At 40.3% G+C, this 27,531-nt stretch overlaps 1 long non-coding RNA gene and 1 pseudogene across 2 annotated transcripts in view; one reads left to right on the top strand and one right to left on the bottom strand.

The window, feature by feature from the left end:
* The window catches only part of LOC309867659 (myocyte-specific enhancer factor 2A-like), a 682,021-nt pseudogene that overhangs the window by 352,232 nt on the left and 302,258 nt on the right, over positions 1 to 27,531 (bottom strand). The window lies entirely within an intron of this gene.
* Positions 3,718 to 27,531, top strand: part of LOC309867661 — a 743,341-nt gene continuing 719,527 nt past the window's right edge. Inside the window, exon 1 of the long non-coding RNA XR_014313292.1 lies at positions 3,718 to 4,429. This is a non-coding gene — a long non-coding RNA (uncharacterized lncRNA). The remainder of the gene's footprint in view (positions 4,430 to 27,531) is intronic.

Below are 27,531 nucleotides of genomic sequence, written 5' to 3' on the forward strand. Positions count from 1 at the left end.
GCAAACGCTTCCGCATCCTGGAGGAAGAGGGCATCTGACTGCCCGTTCTTTCAGGGAGCTAATTCTGCGAGTTCAGGGTAGGCGCCTGGTGGAAAGCACATGTCTGCACCAGGGACAGGTGGCCAAAGAGCTTCTGTCCCCCGGGCCCAGGGGCCCAAGACAGGCCTGCCTTCTGCTCAAACTCCTTCCTCAAAGTGGAGCACGCGCGCCTGCCCCAGTGGTCCCCTAGTGTCTCCTGAGAAGCCAGGTTTCCGTCTCTCCGCACAGGGAGCGGGTGACACTTGTCTTGCCACCGGCCCGCTGTTCCTGCCTGGGGCCGGCTCTCTTGCTTCACGACCGTTCCCGAGAACAAGGCCAACGGATCCCTCTCCTCTCCCAGGGCAACGTGCTGCACCTTCCCCAACATGCTCCTGGGGAGCGCTGTGACAGACGTGTCCCTTTCCTTAAGGCTCTTTCCACAGGGGTAACCACGCTTTTCTCTCAGGCAGAGGAGATGCCCGGGAAAAGAAGATTTCGCTCCATGCGGTTTTATTACACCGTGCTGAGACTAGCTCAGGAAAGGAGCAGAAAGCATTCCTCAGACCAGACTCTGATTTCCCAAAGAATGCTGTGCTTTCCCAGAGGTGATGCTAGGGCAAAGAGGCTTTCGATCTATGCGGGTTTCCCCCACTGTGCTGCGAATCCTAGGCTAAGGCAAGCAGCAAGAGGAGCCAACAGAACCGACTCTGATTTCCCAAAGAATGCTGTGCTTTCCGAGAGGGGATGCGGGGGCAAAGAGGATTTCGCTCCATGCGGGTTTATTACACCGTGCTGTGGAGACTAGCTCAGGCAAGCAGAAGCAGCATCCCTGAGACCCGACTCTGGATTCCCGAAGAATGCTGTGCTTTTCCCCCAGGGGATGCCCCGGCAAAGAGGCTTTCGCTCTATACGGGTTTCTCCCACCGTGAGCCTGGTCTCAGGCAAGCTGCAGCAGTAGCCCGCAGAACCGGCTTTAATTTCTCACCAAATGCTGTGCTTTCACAGAGGCTTTGGGCTTGGTGCGAACCGCATTTCGCTGCTGCTTCATCATCAGGGCTCCAGTCACGTCAGAAAAGAAGAGCTGCTGGAGAGCTGGTGCCTCTTGGACCTTGCTTTCCCGGGCTCCATGTTCACGTCGTGTGTTCACCCTGCCAAGCCGAAATAAGCAGACACAGCCTCGTCCCTGCAGCAGCATGCGTGGCCTAGGATGGCACTCTGCTTACAGTGCCATCTCCCGGCGTAGGCAAGGCCTGCTCTTTTGCTCTGGCTTTCAGGTGGACAGCGGACTAGGCCAGTGCCTTCCCCAACCGAGAGGAGATTCCACAGGATCCGTGAACACCGCACGCACCCTGGTTAGGCGGAGTAATGGGTAACTGTCTGTCCTTCCCCGGGCAACCCCTTTCCTCTGCCAACGCTTCAACGTCCTGGAGGAAGACGGCATCTGACTGCCCGTTGCTCCAGAAGCTGTTTCTTCGAGTTCAGGGCCGGGCGCCTGGTGGCAAGCACCTGTCTGCACCACGGACAGGTGGCCTAGGAGCTGCTCTACCCTTGGGCCCAACGGCACAGGACAGGCCTGCCTTCTGCCCAGACTCTTTCGTCAGAGTGGACCACGCGCACCTGCCCTAGTGGTCCCCTCCTGTCTCCTTAGCAGCAAGGCTTCCGTCTCTCCACCCAAGGAGCAGGTGACAGTTTTCGTGCCACCGGCCCTCTGTTCCTGACAACGCCGCCTCTACTGCTTCGCGACTGTTTCCCAACAATAAGGCCAATGGCTCCTTCTCTTCTCCGGGCAGTGGGCTGCACCTTCCCCAGACATGTTCCTCGGGAGTACAGTGACCGACGTGTCCCTTTCTTTAAGGCTCTGTCTATCCACTGGTGCAAGCAAGCATCGTTCTCAGAGGGCATGCCCCGGCAAAGAGGATTTCGCTCCATGCGAGTTTATTACACCGTGCTGTGGAGACTAGCTCAGGCAATCAGCTGCAGCATCCCACAGACCCGACTCTGATTACCTAAAGAATGCTGTGCTTTCCCAGAGGAGATGCCCGTGCAAAGAGGCTTTCGCTCTATGCCGGTTTTTCCCACAGTGCTGCGAATTCTAGGCTAAGGCAAGAAGCAAGAGCAGCCCACAGAACCGAATCTGATTCACCAGCAACTCCTATGCTTTCGCACAGGTTTTCATCTTGGCGCGAACCGCACTTCGCTGCTGCTTCCTCAGCAAGGCTTTGGGCGTTCGCTCTCTCTCGTCAGGGAAGAGCTACGGGAGAGCTTGTGCCTCTTGGGCTTGCTTTCCCGGGCTCCATGTTCACGTCGTGGGTTCACCCTGCCAAGCCGAAATAAGCAGACACAGCCTCCACCCTGCAGCAGCATGCGTGGCCTAGGATGGCACTCTGCTTACAATGCCATCTCCCGGCGTAGGCAAGTCCTGCTCTTTTGCTCTGGCTTTCAGGTGGGCAGCGGACTAGGCCAGTGCCTTCCCCAATCGAGTGAGATGCCACAGGATCCGTGAACACGGCACGCACCCTGGGATGGGGAGTAATGGGTAACAGTCCGTCCTTCCCCGGGCAACCCCTTGCGTCCACCAACGCTTCAACGTCCTGGAGGAAGATGGCATCTGATTGCCCGTTGCTCCAGAAGCTGTTTCTTCGAGTTCAGGGCCGGGCGCCTGGTGGCAAGCACATGTCTGCACCACGGACAGGTGGCCTAGGAGCTGCTCTACCCTTGGTCCCAACGGCACAGAACAGGCCTGCCTTCTGCCCAGACTCTTCTGTCAGAGTGGACCACGCGCACCTGCCCTAGTGGTCCCCTCCTGTCTCCTTAGCAGCCAGGCTTCGTCTCGCCGCACAGGGCGTGGAGGACTCTTCTCTTGCCACTGCCCCGCTGATCCTGACAGGTCCGCCTCTCCTGCTTTGCGACCCTTTCATGACAACAAGGATAATGCTCCTTCTCTTCTCCCGTGGCAGCGTGCTGCACCTTCCCCACACATGCTCCTGGGGAGCACAGGGACAGACGTGTCCCTTTCCTTAAGGTTGTTTCCACAGGCGCATCCAAGCATCTATCTCAGTTGGAGGGGATGCCCGGCAAAGAGGATTTCGCACCACGCGGTTATATGACAAGGTGCTGTAGAGATTATCACAGGCAAGCAGCAGCAGCATCCCACCGACCCAACACTGATTTACCAAAGAATGCTGTGCTTTCCCAAAGCGGATGCCCGGGCAAAGATTCTTTCGCTGGATGCTGGTTTCTCCCACCGTGCGCCTGATCTCAGGCAAGCAGCAGCAGTAGCTCGCAGAAACGACTCTGATTTCTGAGCAAATACTGTGCTTTTGCAGAGGCTTTGGGCTTGGAGCGAACCGCACACGCCGCTGCTTCCTCAACAGGGCTCCAGTCGCATCAGGGAAGAAAAACTGTGGGAGAACTGGTGCCTCTTGGCCTTGCTTTCCCGGGCTCCATGTTCATGTCCTGAGTTTACTGTGCCAAACCGAAATAAGCAGACATAGCCTCGACCCTGCAGCAGCATGCGTGGCTTAAGATAGCACTCTGCATACAGTGCCATCTCCCGGCGTAGGCAAGGCCTGCCCTTTTGCTCTGGCGTTCAGGTGTACAGGGGACTAGGCCAGTTCCTTCCCCAGCCAGAGGAGACGCGACAGGATCACTGCACACCGCCCACTCTCGGCAATGGGGAGCAATGGGTAATTGTCCGTCCTTCCCTGGGCAACCCCCTGCCTCCGCCAACGCTTCAACATCCAGGAGGAAGATGGCATCTGACTGCCCGTTGCTCCAGAAGCTGTTTCTTCGAGTTCAGGGCCGGGCGCCTGGTGGCAAGCACATGTCTGCACCACGGACAGGTGGCCTAGGAGCTGCTCTACCCTTGGGCCCAACGGCAAAGGACAGGCCTGCCTTCTGCCCAAACTCCTTCCTCAGAGGGGAGCACTCGCTCCTGCCATAGTCGTCCGCTCGTGTCTTCTTAGCAGCTAGGCTTCATTTTCTCTGCACAGGGAGAGGGTGACACTTGTCTTGCCACCCGCCTGCTCTTCCTGCCATGGCAGGCTCTCTTGCTTCATGACCGTTTCCCGACTGCAAGGCCACGGCTCCTTCTCTTCTCCTGGGGCGACATGCTGCGCCTTCCCCAGACTGGCTCCTGGGGAGCGCAGAGACAGTGTGTCCCTTTCCTTAAGGTTGTTTCCACAGGCGCAACCATGCTTTTCTCCCAGGCAGCGGGGATGCTGGTGCAATGAGGATTTCGCTCCATGCGGGTTTATTACACCGTGCTGTGGAAACCTTCTCAGGCAAGCAGAACTATCCCACTGACCTGACTCTGATTTCCCAAAGAATGCGGTGCTTTCCCAGAGGGGACGCCTAGGCAAATAGTCTTTCGCTCTATGCGGGTTTCTCCCACCGTGCTGTGAAAAGCACAGCATTCTCCACAGCACGTTGTAATAATCCCTCATGGAGCGAAATACTCTTTTCTCGGGCATTTCTTATGCCTGCACGAGAAGTCTGGTTGCGCCTGAGGAAACAGCCTTAAGGAAAGGGACACGTCTGTCACTGCACTCCCCCGGAGCAAGTCTGAGGAAGGTGCAGCACAACGCTCTGGGGGAAGAGAATGTGCTGTTGGCCTTATTGTCGGGAAAAGTTTGGGAAGCAGGAGATCCTGCAGTGGCATGAACAGCAGGCGGGTGGCAAGACACGTGTCACCCGCTCCCTGTATGGAGAGAAGGAAACCTGGCTGCTAAGAAGACAGGAGTGAACGACTAGAGCAAGCGCCCGTGCTCCACTCTGAGGAAGGAGTGTGGGCAGAAGCCAGGCCTGTCCTGTGCCTCTGGGCCCAGGGGGCAGCAGCTCCTAGGCAACCTGTCCATAGGGCAGAAGTGGGCTTGCCACCAGGCACCCGGTCCTGAACTCGCAGAAACAACTCCTGGAGGAACGGGCAATCAGATGCTGCCTTCCTCCAGGATGTGGCAGCATTGGCGGAGGCAGCGTGTGCCCTAGGAAGGAGTGACAGTTACCAATTACTCCCCATCCCAGGGCGCGGGCGGTGTGCAGTGATACAGTCGCATCTCCTCTCAGCTGGGGAAGCCAATGGCCTAGTCCCTTGTCCACCTGAGTGCCAGAGCAAAAGGGCAGGCCTTGCCTATGCCCGATGATGGCATTGTGAACAGAGTGTCATCCTAGGCCATGCACGCTGCTGCAGGGTCGAGGCTGTTTCTGCTTATTTCAGCTTGGCAGGGTCAACCCATGGCGCGAACATGGAGCCGGGAAAGCAAGGCCCAAGAGGCACCAGCTCTCCCGCAGCTCTTCTTCCCTGACGCGACTGAAGCCTTGCTGAGGAAGCAACGGCGAAGTGCGGTTCGCTCCAAGCTCAAAGCCTCTGCGAAAGCACAGCATTTGCTTAGAAATCAGAGTCGGATCTGCTGGCTGCTGCTGCTGCTTGCCCGAGCCCAGTCTCACGGTGGGAGAAACCCGCATAGAGTGAACGCCTCTTTGCCCGGGCATCTCTTCAGGGAAAGCACAGCATTCGTTGGGAAATCAGAATCGTGTTTGTGGGATGCTGCTGCTGCTTGCCTGAGCTAATCTCCACAGCACGGTGGATGAATCCCACATGGAGAGAAATTCTCTTTACCCTAGCATCCCCTCTGCCTGAGAGAGAAGCGTGGTTGCACATCTGGAAAGGGCCTTAAGGAAAGGGACACGTCTGTCACTATGCTCCCCAGGAGCACCTCTGGGGAAGGCGCAGCACGCCGCCCCGGGAGAAGAGACGGTGCCGGTGGCCTTGTTGTCGTGAGACAGTCTCGATGCAGGAGAGCCTACCCTGGTAGGAACAGCAGGGTGATGGCAATAAAAGTGTCATCCACTCCCTGTGCGGAGAGACAAGCCTGGCTGCTAAGGAGACACAAGGGTACAACTAGGGTAGGCACGCGTGCTCCACACAGAGGAAGGTGTCTGGGCAGAAGGCAGGCCTGTACTGTGCCTCTGGTCCCAAGGAGACAACATCTCCTTGGCCATCTGTTCCTAGGGCAGACTTGGGCTTGCCACCAGTAGCCATAACCGGAACTCGCAGAAACAGTTCCCTGGAGAAATGGGCAGTCAGATGCCATCTTCCTCCAAGATGTGGCAGCGTTGTTGGTGGCAGACAGTGTGCTGGAGAAGGAGTGGGTACAATCCCCCACAACTCCCCATCCCAGTGCATGGACGGTGTGCAGGGATCCTGTTGCCTCTCCTCTCCTGTGGGGAGGGACTGGCCTAGATCCCAAGTCCGCCTGAGCGCCAGAACAAAAGGCCAAGCCTTGCCTACGCCAGGAGATGGAAGTTGGCAGAGTGCCACCTTAGGACACCCACGCTGTTGCAGTGTTGACTGTGTCTGCTTAGTTTGGGTTGGCAGGAGGAACCCAGGGTGTGAACATGGAGCCCGGGAAAGCATCTCCAAAGAGGAACCAGCTCTCCAGGGCTCTTCTTCCATGACGGAACAGAGCGAACGCCCAAAGCCATGCTGAGGAATCAGCAGAGAAGTGCAGTTCGCGCTAAGCTGAAAACCTCTGTGAAAGCATAGCATTGGCTGGGAAATCAGAGTCGGTTCTGTGGGCTGCTCTTGCTTCTTGCCTTAGCCTAGTATTCGCAGCATGGTGGGAAAAATCCGCATAGAGCAAAAGCCTCTTTGCCCAGGCATCCCCTCTGGGAAAGCACAGCTTTCTTTGGGAAATCAGAGTCAGGTCTGTGGAATGTTGCTGCTGCTTGCCTGAGCTAGTCTCCACAGCACGGTGTAATAAACCGGCATGGAGCAAAATCCTCTTTGCCCGGGCATCCCGTCTGCCTGAGAGAGATGCTTGGTTGCTTCTGTGGGAAGAGCCTTAAGTAAAGGGACACGTCTGTCACTTCGCTCCCAAGGAGCATGTCTGGGGAAGGTGCAGCATGCTTCCCAGGAGAAGAGAAGGAGCCATTGGCCTTGTTGGGAAAAGGTCGCGAAGCAGGAGAGCCGGCACTGTCAGGAAGAGTGGGCCGGTGGCAAGACAAGTGTCACCCGCTTCCTGTGCGGGGAGACCGACGCCTGGCTGCTAAGGAGACATGAAGGTACGACAAGGGCAGGGGCACGTGCTCCACTCTGAGGAAGGAGTCTGGGCAGACGGCATGCTGTGCTTTGCCCCTGGGCCCAAGGGAAAAGCAGCTCCTTGGCCACCTGTCCCTGGTGCAGACATGTGCTTGCCACCAGGCGCCTACCCTGAACTCCCAGAAGTAGCTCCCTGAAAGAACGGGCAGTCAGATGCCGTCTTCCTCCAAGATGTGAAAGCGTTCGCGGATGCACAGGGTGTCCGGGGAAGGAGTGGGGACAGTCCGTCACTGCTCCCCATCCCAGTGCACGGGCAGTGTGCTGAGATCCTGGCGTCTCTCCTCTCCTGTAGGGAAAGCACTGGCCTAGTCCCCGAGTCCGCCTGAGCGCCAGAGCAAAAGGCCTTAGCATTGCCTACACCGGGAGATTGTAGAGTGCATAGAGTGCCATCCTAGGCCACGCATTATACTGCAGGGTTGTGACTGTATCTGCTTATTTCGGCTTGGCACGGTGAACCCAGGATGCATAAATGGAGCCCAGGAAAGCAAGGCCCAAGAGACACCAGCTCTCCCACCGCTCTTCATTTCTGACGGGACAGAGCAAACACCCAAAGCCTTGCTGAGGAAGCAGCAGCGAAGTGCGGTTCGCAGCAAGCTGAACACCTCTGCGAAAGCATAGCCATTGCTGGGAAATCAGAGTCGTTTCTCTGGGCTGTTCTTGCTGGTTGCCTTACCTTAGTATTCTCAGCATATTGGGAGAAACCCGCATAGAGCAAAAGCCTCTTTTCCCGGGCATCCCCTCTGGGAAAGCACAGCATTCTTGGGGAAATCAGAGTCGGGTCTGTGGGATGCAGCTGCTGCTTGTCTGACCTTGTCTCCAAAGCACGGTGTAATACACCGCATGGAGCGAAATCCTCTTTGCCCCGGCATCCCCTCGGCCTGGGAGAGAAGCGTGGTTATGCCTGTGGAAACAGCCTTAAGGAAAGGGACACGTTTGTCACTGCACTCCCCAGGAGCATGTCTGGGGAAGGCACAGCACGCCGCCCTGGGAGAAGAGAAGGAGCCGTTTGCCTTGCTGTCGGGAAACGCTCATGAAGCAGGAGAGCCTGCCATGGCAGGAGCAGTGGGTGGGTGGCAAGAAAAGTGTCACCACAGTCTTTGATGACACTTTTGAGTCAAGGCTCATCTACTCTACAGATGAAACTACTTTGTAAAATTTTTAAAGGCAACATGTTTAAAAAATGTTTGGTGGATTGCTTTGGTTTTCTATTCATGGTATCAGATGAGTTTAACAGAGCATAATCCAATAAAAAGTTTAAAATTACTTTTAAAAAATAAGAAAAAAAACATTTTAATATCTTTGCTTTTGTGGTTCCTGCAAAAGAAACTACAAGAAAGGGCTGAGAACATTTTCCTTTTTTCTCTTTGTTTTTCTTCAATTTGGACCTCCTCCTTAGGTCTCTGATCAAAGAATGCTTACACAGACTCTGTAGTGTAGAAAGGACAAAATATCATATTACCAAATATTCCATTCCTATCCTTTTGTATACCCAGAACAATAAGTTAATATATGTGCTGCCAAAGGAGCACACCAGAGCAATAAGTTAAATGAAGATTGTACTGGGAAGATAAAACAATTATTCCACAAAATGAGTGGGTTTTGAATGGGACATGAAGGGAGGACTTGTGAGTTAGGAAAAAATATATATACAAAGACTTAATGAAGGTTTAATTAAAGCATAACAACTATGCTGTATTACTGAAATATATTAAAATGATGATATGGAAATACATTGCCTATTACTTAATATCTCACAGAGTAACATCAAATCACTTATTAATTCTTTCTACTAACAGCTGTTCCTCTTTGTTTCAGTTTCCATAACATGTGATGGATTGACTTTTGTAGAAATAAGGGGGAAACATGGAAGAAAGTGAACAATTAGAAAGGATCAAAATACAGTAATAAACCAGGTAAATAACCAGTGAATATTAACTCTAATGTAAATATATGCTGTTTCAATGCATGCACATTTATAAACTGAGAATTTTCAGGAGTGACAGCCAATATAGAAAATCTAGATGGTGTTATAGAAAATTCCATAAAACCCTTTGCATTCGTTTAACAGCCTGGTATAATATTTAGAAACCAGACTGTGTAATTTCTTTGAGCAGTTAAGCATAGAAAAACATGGCTGAAATAATGATAAACACTTAACATTTACTTAAATTTTTGTTAATTTTTATCCTTTAATGCCCATATTGTGTTCATAATGTCCTAAGTATTTGTGGTTGTTAGAGCAAAGTAAATTTGAAAATTTCCATGGGGAGGGGAAATGGTATCTGTTTGTAAAACAAAACAAAACAAAACAAAAACACAGCTCACAGGTTGTGAGCTGCCCTTCCCTTATTGCTCAATGCATTTTCATTAACACCACCTCACAGTCCATAGGCAGCCATCTGTGTTACCATCTTTAAGAAATTTTATCCTACAAGTTACTGTGGCCTATTACATAAATCAAACAGACATTCAACCTCTTGGAATGGAATCAGAAACCCACAAAGCTGACTGCTGTCAGGACTCATAAGGAAGGCAATTAATAAATTTATTATTTAGGAGAGGAGTTGTTTGCTTTCCAAAAATCCATGCAAAATTGGAATGTTATCCGGAGTGTATATCAAACTAATGAAGCTAAAAGTGTCTTTTTATTCAGGTTCACCCATTTGACAATCATTATATTTTCTCCTTTATCTCTGGTTTGGTCAGCCATGCTAGTGTCAGAACACCATTCAGTCAATCAAGAAAGACCTATTTAGTACTAATTTTTTGTGGGTGGGATGAATAAGACAAATATCTGCCACAATGGAGCACATGATCTAGAGTTTAAAATTCATATTTGAATTACTTACATACCACCACATACATGAATTACATACTTACCACCACAAATGTAAACAACACTTATAAAATTGAAAAAGAAATAGATGATAATGATGTTAAGGAGAAGACCTTAATATTAAAAGCAATAAAATTGATATGTCTATTAGTAGAAATAAAAAATGGTCATATATAAACTAAAGTAAAATTTAGGGGTCCCTGGGTGACTCAATCAGTTAAGCAGCTGCCTTTGGCTCAGGTCATGATCCCAGGGTCCTGGGATTAATACCTGCATCGGGCTCACTGCTGGGTAATAAGACTGCCTCTCGATCTTCCTCTGCCGGCCTCTCTGCCAACTTGAGCTCTCTCTCTCTCTGTCAAATAAACAAATAAAATCTTAAAAAAAGATAAATATAAAGTAACACTTACTGAAGATTTGGGGACGGTGATGTCATCAAGATGGCAACATGGATGCATGGATGGCTCCTTATTTATTGCTAAAGGTAAATGTATAGTCAAAACCAGATTCTCTAATATTGTAATGGTGATATATAAATCATTTACTAGTCTAGTTTAAAAGTTAAAAAAAACAAGCCTATTAAAAATAACTATAACTGCAATCATTTGTTATTAAATGTACAATATAAAAATGATCTAATATGTAAAAACATCAATAACCTGTTGTAATAGGAGAAGTATAAATTTTCTGTACATTATTGAAGTTCAGTTGTTTTCAACATAAAATGGAATGTTATAACTAACGTATTTTATATAAGCTTAATGGTAAATATAAAAAAATATGTAGTAGATACACAAAAGATTTTGATAAAGAAGTTAAAACATACTGCCACAAAAAGTCATTAGATTACAAACAAAGAGAACAATACAGGAAATAAAGAGCAGAGCATCTACAAAAGAGCAAACAATTAACAGAGAAACAAAACAGATAAACACTGGGGAAAGAAAAAATTTAAAAAAAAGGGAGGGGAAGGCAAGCCATAATACACTTAACTATAAGTAACAAACTGATTGTTTCTGGAGGGGAGATGGGCAGGGGGATGGGCTATGTCAGTAATAATTATTAGGAGGTCACTTGTGATGAGCATTGAATGTTATATGTAAATGGTGAATTACTAAATTCTACTCCTGAAACTAATATTACACTACATATTAACTAAAATTTAAATAAATCATGAAATATAAAAAGAATGAAAGGCAATAGATAAGTCCTTACCTATCAATAATTACTTTAACTGTAAGTGACTGGAATCATCCAGTTGGAACACATAGAAAGGCTAGAATAGATTAAAAAAACAAACAGAAAACACAAGATCCAACAATATGTTGCGTATAAAAGAATCACTTTAGCTTTAAGGACACACATGGGCAGAGAGTGAAGGGATGGAAAAAGATATTCCAAGCTAATGATAACAAAAGAAAACAAGGGTAGCAATAACTATAACAGACAAAATAGAGTTTATATAAGTTAAAAATCGCCACAGGAGTCAAAGAAGGTCATTATACTATAAGCAAAGTGTCATCATTTCATCAATACAGTAATTGCAAATATCATGTACCTAATATTGAGCCACATAAATATATAAAACAAATACTAACAAAACAAAAAGGAGAAATAAATAGCAATACAATAGTATCTGGGGACAATAATACCCCACTCTCACATATGGATAGATCATCCAGACAGAAAATCAATAAGAAAATAGTGAATTTAAACACTATGCCTGGACAACTGGGTGGCTCAGTCAGTTAAGCCTTTGCTTTGGCTCAGGTCGTGATCCCAGGGTCCTGGGATTAAGACCTGCATCGGGCTCACTGCTGGGTAATAAGACTGCCTCTCGATCTTCCTCTGCCGGCCTCTCTGCCAACTTGAGCTCTCTCTCTCTGTCAAATAAACAAATAAAATCTTAAAAAAAGATAAATATAAAGTAACACTTACTGAAGATTTGGGGATGGTGATGTCATCAAGATGGCAACATGGATGCATGGTCCTGAGATAGAGTCCCACATTGGCCTCCCTGCTCAGGAGGGGGTCTTCTCACTCTGTCTCTGCCATTACCTCTTGCTCATTCTCTCTGCCCTGCTCTCTCTCAAACAAACAAACAAACAAAACAAAACAAACAAACAAGAACTATGTCAAATGAATCTAACATATTTACAGGATATTTCATCCAATACTATCACAATAAATATTCTTCTCAAATAGACGTGGAAAATTTTCTAGGATAGATCACGTTTTAAACCACAAAACAAGAGTCCCCCAAAATCAATAATATAGAAAGCATATCGAGTATATTTCCAGCCAAAATAATATGAAACTAGAAATCAATACAGATGGAAATTTGGAAATTTACAAATACACAGACATACACATTTTTAAACAAACAAAAAATCAAAAAAAGAAGACAAAGTGGGAATAAAAATACATCTCGGGGAAAATAAAAAAATATATAAGAAAAAATTATGAGAAGCAGCAAAGCACTTATAAAAGAAAATTTTATAGCTATAAATGTATATTAAAAAAGATTTCAAATAAAGAACTTAATATAACAGCTCAAAAAAACAACAAAAAGAACAAAGTAAAATTAAAAGTAGCAAAAGGAAGGAAAAAAAATTAGGGCAGAAATAAATGAAATATAGAATTAAAAAACTAGAAAGTTCTTTTTAAACGGTAAATAAAATTAGACTTGGTAATGATAAATAAAAAAAGACAGCTAGACTAACTCAGAAAAAAGAGAGAAGACTCAATAAAATCAGAAATGAAAAAGGAGACATTATAACAGATACACAGAAATATAAAGGATAAAAGACAGTTAAATGCCAGCAAATTAAAAGCCTAGAGGAAATGGACAAATTCCTAGGCACATACAACCTATCAAGACTGAATCATGAGGACATAAAAAATGTGAACAGACCAATAAGGGATAAGGAGATTGAATCCGTAATAAAAACCTTCTAACAAATAAAAGTCCAGAATCAGATGATTTCCACAGTGAATTCTACCAAACATTTTAAGAAGAACTAATACAAACACTTTTAAAACCCTTCCCAAAAAGTTGAAGAGGTTTAAATACTCCGAGGCACATTTTACAAAGCCAGCATTATCATGATATCAAAACCAGAGAGGAGCACTACAAAAAAAAAAAAAAAAAAAAAAAAAAAAAAAAAAAAAAAAAAAAAAAAAAGAAAGAAACAGCAGCAACAAAAAGAACTACTGGATAATATCCCTGATAAATAAAAATGTAAAAATTCTCCTCAAAATGCTACAAAACTGAATTCACCAGCACATATCAGTAAATGTGATGCATTATATTAATAGAATGATCAATAAAAACTCATATGATTAACTCAATATACACAGAGAAGGCATTTGATAAAATCAACACCCTTTCATAATAAAAATACTCACCAAACTGGGTACAGAAAGAATACACATCAACATAATCAAAACCACATATTGCGTGGAAGGATTCAAGATCGTGAAGTAGCAGGCTGAGAAGACAACAGGTAGCAGGAGATGAGCTAGATAGCTTATCTAAACATTGCAAACAGCTACAAATCCAATGGGAGATCAAAGAGAAGGAGAGCAACAATTCTAGAAACAGAAAATTGATCACTTTCTGAAAGGTAGAACCAGTGGAAAAGTGAACCCACAGAACGGGAAAGTAGACCGTGGGGCGAGGGGCCAGTTCCTGGCAAGTGGTGGAGCCACGGAGAGGAAAATCAGGACTTTTTAAAAGTTTGATCCACAGAGGGATATCACCTCAGAGGCTAAACCAGAGTGAAGCCCAAGTGGGGTCAGCATAGCCCCAGGTCCCTCAGGGTCACAGAAGGACCAGGGGTATCTGAGTATCACAGAACTCACAGCTATTAGAGTGGGAAATTTGGCTACAGAGACAAAGCTGAGGAGTGAGCTCTCAACCCAGGGTTACTTTGAACCAGGCATAGGCAGGGTGAGCTTGGAGCACGGCCAAGGGCCAGGGACATGGGAGTAATTGAGCTCTTTTCTCCAAGCATGGCCAGAGGCCAGGGAGATGAGAATGACCAAGGACTTTTCTCCAAGTGCGAATGAGAGAGAGCTTTTCTCCAAACATGGCCAGAGGCCGAGAAGATGGGAGTGATTAAGTATTTTTCTCTGAGGGTGCACTGAGGAGCGGGGCCCTGAGCTCTCCACTACTCTTGGCCGGATTGTGAGACAATTATCATTCCATCATTCAGAAATCTACGGAACTCTATGGAAAGCCTTCAGGGAACAAACACTCCCGGATTACTTAGCCTCACCCCAGGTAAGGGCAGGACATATCCATCTCAGGCAAAGGCACTTGAGAATCAATAGAACAGGCCCCTTTCCCAGAAGACCAACAAGAAACCCAGCCAAGATCAACTTCACTTACTAAGGAGAACAGTGGAATTCCAGAGGAGGAGAAAGCAAAACAAGGAATTCATGGCTTTCTCCCAATGATTCTTTAGTCTTGTAGTTATATTTTTTTCTTTTTTCTTCTGCTAATTTTTTTTTACTTTTACCCATTCCTCTTTTAATGATTTTTTAAACGAGTTTATTTTTAAAATACCTTACAAAAATAATAATCTATTTTTAACCTTCATTATTATAGTCATATTTTATCCTCCATTGTATCTAACTATATATTTTTATTCACATAGTGTTTTTTTCTTCTAAAAAATTTGGGGTATAACTTCTCATAATAGATCAAAATATACCCTAGATATAGCTCCAAGATTGTTCTATTGTCCAGCCTGAGCAAATTCTCTCCAGTTTATCTTTCTTCATTGTCCCAACCAACCTGCTCTACCAAATTATTTTTTAGAAATTAAATTTTTTTCCTCATTTTTATAGATTTATTCCATCCCTTCATTGTGCCTAACCTTACATGTTTTTCATCCTTTAAAATCTTGGGAGGTAGTTTCTTCTAAGAGACCAAAATACTCCCAAAATTAAGTGAGTGACCCTGTACTAGTCACAAATATATATATATATATATATATATATATATATATATATATATATATTTTTTTTTTTTTAATATTTTTTTCCTTGTTTTCTTTTTTTTAAACCTTTTTTTCCCCTTGAACTTATTTTTCATCCCCTTTCGTTCTCCCACAATTTGGGATCTCATTTTCCTGGGGTCTTTACCACCGTTTTAGCATTTTATTTGCTCCTTTATATATTCTTATCTGTTCAAAATGACAAGGTGGAAAAACTCACTGCAAGAAAAAGAACAAGAAGCAGTACCAAAGGCTAGGGACCTAATCAAAACAGACATTGGTAATATAACAGAACTAGAGTTCAGAATGACAACTCTCAAGGTTCTAGCTTGCCTCGAAAAAGGCATGGAAGATATTAGAGAAACCCTCTCTAGAGAGATAAAATCCCTCTCTGGAGAAATAAAGGAACTAAAATCTAACTAAGTTGAAATTAAAAGAGCTATTAATGAGTTGCAATAAAAAATGGAAGTTCTTACTGCTAGAATAAATGAGGCAAAAGAATTAGTGATACAGAAGACCAAATGATGGAGAATAAGGAAGCTGTGCAAAAGAGAGACAAACAAATACTGGACCACGAGGAGAGAATTTGAGAGATAAGTGAAACCATAAGATGACACAACATTAGAATAATTGGGATCCCAGAAGCAGAAGAAAGAGAGAGGGGAGCAGAAGGTATATTGGAGAGAATTTTTGTAGAGAATTTCCCTAATATGGCAAAGGGAACAATCATCAAAATCCAGGAGATGCAAAGAATGACCCTCAAAATCAATAAAAATAGGTCCACACCCCGTAACCTGATAGTAAAATTTACAACTGTTAACGACAAAGGGAAAATCCTGAAAGCAGCCTGGGAGAAGAAGTCTGTATTGTACAGCAGTAAAAACATTTAATTGGCAGCAGACTTGTGCACAGAGACCTGGCAGACCAGAAAGAACTGGCATGATATATTCAGAGTGTTAAGTGAGAAAAACATGCAGCCAAGAATACTATATCCAGCTAGGCTATCATTGAAAATAGAAGGAGAGATTAAAAACTACCAGGACAAATAAAAGCTGAAAGAATTTGCAAACACCAAACCAACTCTCCAGGAAATATTGAAAGGTGTCCTCTAAGCAAAGAGAGAGCCGAAAAGTAGTAGATAAGAAAGCAACAGAAACAATATACAGTAACAGTCACATTATAGGCAATACAATGCCACTAAATTCATATCTCTTAATAGTTATCCTGAATGTAAATGGCCTAAATGCACCAATCAAAAAACACAGGGTATCAGAATGGATAAAAAGCAAAACCCGTCAATATGCTGCCCATGAAACTCATCATAGACCCGAAGATACCCCCCAGATTTAAAGAGAGGGGTGGAAAACAATTTACCATGCTAATGGACATCAGAAGAAAGCTGGGGTGGCAATCCTTATATCAGATCAATTAGATTTTAAGCCAAAGACTATAATAAGAGATGAGGAAGGACACTATATCATACTCAAAGGGTCTGTCCAACAAGAAGACCTAACAATTTTAAATATCTATGTCCTTAACATTGGAGCAGCCAACTATATAAACCAATTAATAACAAAATCAAAGAAACACATCAACAATAATAAAATAATAGTAGGGGAATTAACACTCCCCTCATTGAAATGGACAGATCATCCAAGCAACAGATCAACAAGGAAAAAGGCCTTAAATAACACACTGGACAAGATGGACAACACAGGTATATTCAACAGATTCCATCCCAAAATAACAGATACACATTCTTCTCTAGTGCACATGGAACATTCTCCAGAATAGACCACATCCTGGGTCATAAATCAGATCTCAATCATTATCAAAAGATTGGGATCATCCCCTGCATATTCTCAGACCACAATGCTCTGAAAATAGAACTCAATCACAAGAGGAAATTTGGAAAGAACACAAATACATGGAGACTAAACAGCATCCTTCTAAAAAATAAATTGGTCAACCAAGAAATTAAAGAAGTATTGAAAAAATTCATGGAAACAAATGATAATGAAAACAAAAGTGTTCAAAATTGTGGGATACAGCAAAGGCAGTCCTGAGAGGAAAATATTAAGCTGTACAAGCCTTTCTCAAGAAACAAGAAAGATCTCAAATACACAACATAACCCTACACCTAAAGGAGTTGGAGATAGAACAACAAAGAAAGCCTAAACCCAGCAGGAGAAGAGGAATAATAAAGATCAGAGCAGACATCAATGAAATAGAAACAAACAAACAAAAAAAAACCAAACCAAAACAAAACCACCACCACCAACAACAAAAAAACCAATAGAACAAATCCACGAACCTAGGAGGTGGTTCTTTAAAAGAATTAATAAGATTGATAAACCCCTTTCCAGACTTATCAAAAAGAAAAGAGAAAGGACCCAAATAAATAAAACCATGTTTGAAAGAGGAGAGATCACAACAAACACCAAAGAAATACAAACAATTATAAGAACATACTATGAGCAACTCTACGCCAACAAATTCAACAATCTGGAAGAAATGGATACATTCCTAGAGACATATAAACTACCACAACTGAACCAGGAAGAAATAGAAAACCTGAACAGACCCATCACCAGTACGGAGATAGAAACAGTCATCAAAAATCTCCAAACAAACAAAAGCCCCAGGCCAGATGGCTTCCCAGGGGAATTCTACCAAACATTTAAAGAAGAATTAATTCCTATTCTCCTGAAACTGTTCCCAAAAAATAGAAATGGAAGGAAAACTTCCAAACTCTTTTTTTCTGAGGCCAGCATCACCTTGATCCCAAAACCAGACAAGGATCCCATCAAAAAAGAGAACTTCAGACCAATATCCTTGATGAATACAGATGCGAAAATTCTCACCAAAATACTAGCCAATAGGATTCAACAGTACATTAAAAGGATTATTCACCACGACCAAGTGGAATTTATTCCAGGGCTACAGGATTGGTTCAGCATCTGCAAATCAATCAATGTGATGCAACACATTAATAAAAGAAAGAACAAGAACCACATGATACTCTCCATAGATGCTGAAAAAGCATTTGACAAAGTGCACTATCCCTTCCTGATTAAAACTCTTCAAAGTGTAGGGATAGAGGGCACATATTATCAATATTATCAAAGCCATCTATGAAAAACACACTGCAAATACCATTCTCAATGGAGAAAAACTGAATATTTCCCGCTGAGGTCAGGAACACGGCAGGGATGTCCGTTATCATGACACTGCTATTCAACATCATACTAGAAGTCCTAGCCTCAGCAATCAGACAACAAAAAGAAATTAAAGGCATCCAAATTTTGCCAAATTGGCAAAAGAGAAGTCAAACTATCACTGTTTGCAGATGATATGATACTGTATGTGGAGAACTTAAAGGACTCCACTCCAAATCTGTTCTAACTTGTATAGGAATTCTGTAAAGTGTCAGGATATAAAATCAATGCACAGAAATTGGTTGCATTTTTTTATACCAACAAGACAGAAGAAATAGAAATTAAGGAGTGAATCCCATTTAAAATTGCACCCCAAACCCTAAGATACCTAGGTATAAACCTAGCCAAAGAGACAAAGAATTTATACTCAGAAAACTCTAAAGTGCTCATGAAAGAAATTGAAGAAGACACAAAGAAATGGAAAAATGTTCCATGCTCCTGTACTGGAAGAACAAATATTGTGAAAATGTCTATGCTACACATTGTATGACTGCTATGAATTAAATGTTTCCTTTAAAAAAATAAACTAAATATGAATAGTTCTAAGTAAATAGTTTTGACACCTTATTTTTTTTCTTCATGGTCCTTAACACTATTCTATAATTCAATAAACATGGTTGGCTCACATAAACATTAGTCACCATCACTACAGTATAGAATTCATGAGCAGAAAATATATCAATTTTAATCATCACATTATACTTTGTCCAAGCTCTGTGCCTGCCTCATAATAGGTACCCAATAATCACTTGTTAAATCAATGAATAAATCAGACTATGGTAAACCTTCAACGTATGATAACAAGTAAATTCATGTGTGTATATGTATATGGGACTTTATTCAGACTCATTTGTAGAGAGGTATGATCAACTAAAATCATTCATTTTCTTTTCAAATGCAAAAAAAAGGCCATTCCCAGAATTAAATCAAATGCAATTTTACTCAAGAAATCAATTGACTGGGGCACCTGGCTGGCTCTCAGTTGTTAAGCTCAGGTCATGATCCCAGGGTCCTGGGATAGAGCCCTACTTCAGGCTCTGCTCAGTGGCATGCTTGCTTCTCCCTCTCCGCTTCCAGTGCTTGTGTTCCCTCTCTCTCTGTGTCTCACTCTGTCAAATAAATAAATAACTTTTTCAGAAAAAAAAGAAGAAGGAGAAAAAAAAGAAGAAGAAGAAGAAATTAACTGACTATCTTCATTGCATACTGTATTGATGGCCACTCAACAATCTGGGAGACAGAAAGATAGAGACATGGAGAAAAAGAGATAAACCATATACATTTTGCCTTGTCATAATTCCTCACCCACAAAATCCACATTTTTTATGCCAAAAGTATGTGGATGTTTGTTATGCCTTAGCAGAAATCTGGAAAAGGGGTTCTGATAAATGAGAGATATCAGCTAATTTGAGGAATTCATGAAAGGCTTCATGAACACTGTTACTCAAATTTGTCATCTGCAGTTTCTGTTGAAGAATTCTTAGTAGTGAAAGTAGAAAGTGATAAATGCATGAGGACAGAACATATTTACCAAAACCATAGCAATCCAATCTGGCTACAAGGTAGGACACATGTAGATAACAACTGAAAAGTTAAGTCAGAACACTAGATTAGGACAAAGTTATGAAGGTCTTTGATAAGTGAAGAGTCTGGATATAATGTAGTATGCAGTGGACTGTCACAAGACATATATGGTGGTGAGCAAGGATATGAAACACACACCCATATATTGACATATATGTATATAAATATATCTATGTTTTTAACAAAATGTATATTATTTGTGGCATAGTTAGGTGATAAATATATATGTAAAAACAAATATGCCTCATATTAAACTAAAATAGAAAATTGATAACATAATTCATGTTTAAAAATTATAATTAATATGTGTTAATATATAAATTAAACTGTACTGGGTTTTAAACAATGGAATTTTGTTTTTTCAAACAATGTATTTTGTCATTTTGCCATTTTCATTTAACTTTATTAGTATGCAAACCTTTAAGCTCATCTTAATATTTGAAAAGTCAATATATAAAATATCTGATAGATAAAGATATTTATGTAAGAATGATTTTATACTTTACTGCATTATTATGAGTATTTTCTATACTAATATGAATATATAAATTTAAGTATGTCTCAAAAGATATGGCACATGGATTCAGGCACCTAAATCAATACATGATATTACATGGCTATCAGTATTCATTTGCTTCTTTTCTCTTCCTATGCATAAGTAATTGCAGAGCATTACTAAAATGACACAAAAGAATGAAAATTTTGAGAAAAGCTAATAGATCATTCAGTCATTTCATCACATCAACAAAGGTTAAACTGGACAGGAGAGATTATTATATTCTCTAAATCAAAGAAATTTTTTTCACTGTTTATGGGAGGTAAATATGTGTTCCTTCTTTAGTTTTTTTTTCATAGATATAGTCTACCATTTTTGAAGCACTAAATATAACAGAAATGCAGTCTTGTTTGGAGTTATACTAAAAAAGTATATGACAACAACAGTATAGGAAGTTAGTTGAAATAAAAAATCTTTAAAAATATAACTTTAAAAAAGATGTATCTTTCATTTTAGTAGAATTTACTAAATAATCCTTATTTTTATTTTCTTTATGTCCACAAATGGGGCAAAAATTTATAAGTAACAGCATTCATCAACTAGATTTCAAATTTTTGTTTGCTTAATTTCTTTCTTCATTCTATGATGATGAATTCTTTATGGACAGCAGTTTTGTAATTTCCGTGTTATATCCTTGGAACCATATTTCATTGTTGTTAAAGTTATAAAAAACTATCTGCTATTCTATTTTTAGTGTAATGAAATTTTAAAGGCTTTGAGAAAACCTTCCATTCTGTAGTTCTCTTCCACTTTATTTATTTATTCTATGCCTCAAATGTCTGGCATCTATGAACTTATCTTAAACCTTTAACACAGGGTAAAATCAAAATACTTTATAACTTTCATGAGGACAGACATGATTCAACTTCTTTGTTTTAATTGCCAAATTATAAGGTGATGATTGACAAATGTTAATTAATACTTGTACAAATGGATGGGAGATTGAGCACATGAATAAATGAATGAAAGACTTTACACTTTTTCTCTTGTCATTCTGCCACATTTAATATGGAATATTTGTAATTACCATGGATTTCACACTGAAATATGAGAAAACCATGTATTTATTTATAATGGCATGTATGGATAAAGAAACACAGTATGGAGGCATTGAGTGTGCATTAGTTTTGAGTATGTTGATACTATTATAAGGAATGTAGGGATGCCTAAGTACCTAGTATGGTGTTTTATATCTTTTTAAAAAATTGCTTCAATATTATATGGTAAATGATAATATTTCTATTTTACAGGTAAGATAACTTTTTTAAAATTAACATATAAAGTATTATTTGCCATAGGGGTACAGGTCTGTGAATTGTCAGACTTACACACTTCACAGCACTCACCATAGCACACGCCCTCCCTAATGTCCTCACTCACCAAACCCCACACTCTGCCTCTCAGATTCCTCATATCAGGGAGATAATAAGATAATTATCTTTCTTTGACTTATTTCATTCAGCATAATACTCTCTAGTTCCATCCATGTCTTTGCCAATGGCAAGATTTCATTTCTTTTGAGGACTGCATAGTATTCCATTGTGTACATATACCACTTCTTTTTATCCATTCATCTGTTGATGGACATCTAGGTTCTTTCCACAGTTTGGCTATTGTGGACATTGCCCCTATAAACATTCGGGTGCACGTACCGCTTCGGATCACTACATTTGTATCTTTAAGGTAAATACCCAGTAGTGCGATTGCTGGGTCATAGGGTAGCTCTATTTTCAACTTTTTGAGGAACCTCCATGCTGTTTTCCAGAGTGGCTGGACTAGCTTGCATTCACAGCAACAGTGTAGGGAGATTCCCCTTTCTCCACATCTTCTCCAGTATCTGTCGTTTCCTGATTCGTTAATTTTAGCCATTCTAACTGGTGTGAGGTGGTACCACATTGTGGTTTTAATTTGTATTTCCCTGATACTGAGGTGGTACCACATTGTGGTTTTAATTTGTATTTCCCTGTTGAGCACTTTTTCATGTGTCTATTGGCCATCTGGATGTCTTCTTTGCAGAAATGTCTGTTCATGTCCTCTTCCTATTTCTTGATTGGATTATTTGTTCTTTGGGTGTTGAGTTTGCTAATCTCCTTATAGATTTTGGGTACTAACCCTTTATCTGATAAGTCATTTGTGAATATCTTCTTCCATTCTGACAGTTGTTGTGGTTTTGTTAACTGTTTCCTTTGCCGTGCAAAAGCTTTTGATCTTGATGAAGTCACAATAGTTTATTTTTACCCCTAATCTTTCTGTGACCCCACAGGACCTCAGACCACACTGTCCCTGGGTGGGTTCCACCCCTTCTTAGCTTCTGGATCAATGTCCCTCAGTGGAACAGACATTTAAAATTTCTGATTTTGTGCTCTGCTGCTCTGCTGCTTCCCAGGAGACGGCTCCTCCCCCAATGGTCTATCTTCCTGTTGCTTTGGATTCACTTCTCTACACGTCCAACCTTTCAGAAAGTGGTCAATTTTCTGTTCCTAAAATTTCTGCTCTTCTTTTCTATCTTCTGTTGAGTTTGTAGGTGTCCGGAATGGTTTGATACCTATCTAGCTGAACTTCTGGCATCTGATGTCATTTTAGTCAGCTAATCCTCTGCCATCTTGCCTCTCTCCCAGGTAAGATAACTTTAATAAAACCAGGATTCCAAACACATTTCTATAACATGGGTCTTTGTTAAAACACATTCTCAATCATACATAATTTAAATTTTATAAATTACTATCCCTTCAGAAACAATTGCTATTACCCTTCTCAGAGTCATGCTGGAATGCCCAGGAAACTCTTCTATAGATATTTTTCTTTGACCTACCAGATGGAAACATTACTAAGCCAAGTCCATCTTTATTATCTGAAAGATTTTATACTTTATACTTCTACTTCTTAGCTCTCTGATTTTATATTCTATTTCAATTATACTATGGCTCAAAACTGATCTTGTAGATTTACTTAATTAATTAGGACTGCCAACTATTCAATCTGTAGAAAAATGAAAGCAAGTAAGACACTAATGCAGAAAAGAATAGCTACTATTTTGGGAATAAAATATAATTCTTAAGTAAGCTAGTGGGAAAATGGTTTAGTATTTTTAAAAGTATCTACTGTACACAATAAGAATTTGCATTTATTGTACTCTTTCTAATTAGATAAGAGGAATTTTAAACTTGAGAATTAATAAATATTTTCAAACTATCCACTAATTGCAGTACAAAGCTTATTTTAAATTGGTCCAAAGTAATATGAAAGTAGGAATACTTTTATTATCAAATAACACAAATGAAAAAAAAAATTACAGCACGTGGTTATTTTGAAAGAATTCAGTTAAAAAACATGATGGTGTGCCTGGTGCCTGGGTGGCTCTGTATGTTAAGCATCTCACTTTGGCTCAGGACATAATCTCAGGGTCCTGGGGTCTAGCCTTGCTTTATGATTCCTGATCTGTGGGGAGTCTGCTTCTAAAACAAACAAACAAAAGAAATCATGGTAGTATAAGGACATACAAAAAGTGAGTTAATAAATTGGTTAGAAATTTTTATGATTATTGTGACAATATGACCACCAAATTAGATCTTATTAAAAGATCAGAAAGGCTGTTATGTTGAGCTATTAATTAATATGACCCAGAAATGGTAGGATAGATAATCTTTTTTCTCTAGTTATTTCCAGTGTTATATGAATGTAACTGGTCACATGAAGCTCTAAAATTTGTTATAATATTCATTTTTTTGCTTACAAGGTAACTTGCTATTTAGATTAAAAACAATCTGTTTTCTGAAAAGAAGAAATAAAGGAAAGCCATACTGAAAACAAATAAAATTATCATGAAATAAATAATTGAACATTTCAGTAAGATTTACACAAATAGTGCTTGTTTAACTTTACCTTTAAACATTATTTTAAGTCTCTCATTGCATAAGTTGACCTAAAAATCTGAAATAAATACTGATCATGTAACATTATAAAATATAGCTGTCTCTATATTAATTCTAAGTATAGATTTTTAGATCTTAGCGCAAACTTCACTTTATGCCTATTGTAGAATAGGATGAACGAATTTAGAGAAATAGATCTAAGACCTTCTTTTAAACTCAACAGATATTAGTTCAGAAGACTAGATCTGAAGATTATAAGAAAACAACTAAAATACAATACCAACAAATTTTGGAAGAGATCTTTGCTAATAAAAAAGTGTCTAGGCAGGGATGCCTGGGTGGCTCAGTCAGATAAGCATTTGAATCTTGTCTTCAGTTCAGGTCATGATCTCAGGATCTTGAGATTGTGTCCTCTGTCAACCTCTACACTCAACATGTCTCCACTTGAGATTCTCTGCCTCTTCCTCTGCCCCTCCCCCTGCTCACATGTACTCTCTCTCTCTCTCTGAAATAAATAAACAAATAAAATATTTTAAAAAATGAGCACAGAAACCACCTATAAGAAGTAAAAAAAATTGCTTAAAATCAGTTTATCTGGAAATATGTGAAAAATAAGTGGTATGTGTATTCAATACTAAACTAACCCTTCAAAGAAGTTACAGAAGAAGAAATCACAAGTGGAAAAAGTTCTGAAAAAGTTTCCACAAGTGGAAAACATTCTGAAAATGTGTAAATAGGAACAGTTAAGCCCTGGTAACTCAAAGTCCTAATAAAGTAAGTTTTAAATATAACATCTTAATTTTATAAAATTCTTAGAAATGATAACTAATATTTGTAATGATATCTAAAGAAATATTATTTTTGTGACTTTAGATTAAACTCGATTCAATAACTCTGGTGATATATGAAGAATCACTTGTTAGTATGCAAGTTTTTTTGGTACATATATGAAACCTTCTTCATGAAAAGTCTTTTTTTTTAATTGAGAAGGTTTTAGAAATTTCTTAGGGAAAGTTATACTATTAAAGTCATACATTGTGCTGTTTAGAAGTCAACAGTGTTAAATTTGGAACCATGTATTTTATTTTGGACCAAACATTCATCAACTGATGGATGGACAAAGAAGATATATATGCATTGAGTTTTTATCAACTGTGTTGTATAGCAATCAACTTATTTATGATCATTTTTATATGTATTTTTTACAATTTTTGGAGGAAGGGGTGATTTTTAAAATTCTACCGACTATGCTCTTCAGTTTGTTTAATGTAATTGTGCATTCTATTGCATTGCTCAAATAATAAATTTTATGTTTCAGTTCCAATTATATCTTAAGTTCCATTTTATATGTTGGAAATATGAAACTGATGCCAAGGAAGTAAGGGTTTATTTTAAAGCTAACCATCATTAGGAAATAATTAGCATGTACCTCATTAGCCAAAAGGTCATACTTAAAAAAGCATGAAAATATGCATCCATTTATTCACTTAAAAACTTGTTGAGCTGGTCAAACACAAAGATTGAAAGTGATAGCTACTAAAACTTATGATGGGCATATAATAATGTATAAATATAAGGACTTGTTTTTTAAAAAGTTATAGACTGGTAATAAAATAAAGACTTTCAATCATTATAGCCCGTGGAGATTTCAGCATGTAGTTAACACCTAAAATCTAGAAACATGTAGTTAACACCTAAAATCTAGAAAATGATTAGAAAACTTTTGATATTTCCAATAGTAAAATTTTAAGGTATGTTTTTACATTTCCATTCCAGTTATGAAATATATATTTATAAGATAAATACCAATAATTAATTTAGACCTGCATTAGCTTCCCTGATCTAATAAATAGTTAGAAATGCAACTTAGGACAAAGTAGCTACCCTTCTAAATCTTCAGTTTCTTTTTTTGCAAACAATAATGGTCAACTTTTCTGCAGTGCTTAATATGTGACTAGAATCTTGTTAAGCATTGGACTATTTAATTATTTTAACTGCAAGAGGTGTGCATGTGTGTATGCGTGTGTGAACTGAAACACAGAATAGGTCAGATATCAAGATATTACAATTAAAAAATGATGGAGTTTAAAGTTGAATCTATTCTTGTCTAGATTCATTGCTTATGATCATAATAAGTCCACATGGTTCCCACTGAAAATTATGTATGACAATTCAAAGAAAGAACAAAAATGAAGTGTTTAACATAGTGTCTTGCTTGTATAAAATGCTCAGTTGACATTAGCCACAGTTACAATTATATTAATAGATCTATTATTAATATATGTTATTTATCATATACAATTATATATTAAATGCATAAATATAAAACAAAGCAAAATTTAGTATGATATTTTTAGTGTTCTTTAGATCACCATAAATTTTTAATATAATATTATGGAAACTAATATAATCCAGATATAATGCCTGTACCAGAGTTCTAGGAAGCTGAATAAACAAAGAAGCATTCAAAGCAACTCATTAAAATACAAAGAATTAGAATATGCTGGGTCCCAGAGTCCAAAGATATAGAGTGATTGGGTATGTATGGTAGATAGTGGATATGTTTTCATTGAGCAAATATTTACATTAATTAAACAAAAGAAATCAATGTGTTGAAGATCAGTGAAACCATTTACCATTGCCAGAGAAGGTATTTTAAGACATTGCCAAGAGAAAGTTACAATGAAACCTGAGGTGTTGAATTACAATTATAGATATCATTACATTATGGACAGATAAATATAATGACATTTTCTACCAGTGACATTTCACACCTACAGGAATTTTCTTGCAAGAGCCTGGTCATATGACCATACACATCTGCCAGGGTGAGTAGGAAACACATATATTTCATGGAATTGTATGCTGAATTAAAAGATACATATTTTATTACTATAAAACAATGATAAAAATTGATATTGGAAGAGTACAAATAACAATATTTACTCCAATAATTATTCTTAATTCATTCACACACTCCTTTTCCCCCAATTAATCTAAATTACTTTCAATACATTCAAATCTATAAGACAGCACTAAATTTCCTTTTCTTGTAAATCTGCTGTCTAGTCTAGTCTCACTAATTTTCTCTATTTATTTGCTGCACAGATGCCCTTCTGGGATCATCAGTCCTGACTATCCTATTTATTTTATTCAATCAGGTTGGTGGTTTCATTAGGAAATGTTTGTTTTCTATATCATTACAACTTTTCTCATGGGATGATCAAATTCCAGAGAAAAATAATACGTTTTTTTAACTGTTTCTAAATGCTATTCTATTCTTATCAAGACATCTATCTTTATTTTTTTTATGCTTTTCAGGGGATAGATCTTTGTTTTCTGACATCG

Source organism: Mustela nivalis (genome assembly GCF_964662115.1).
Source record: "Mustela nivalis genome assembly, chromosome: 6".
Taxonomy (NCBI): Eukaryota; Metazoa; Chordata; class Mammalia; order Carnivora; family Mustelidae; genus Mustela; species Mustela nivalis.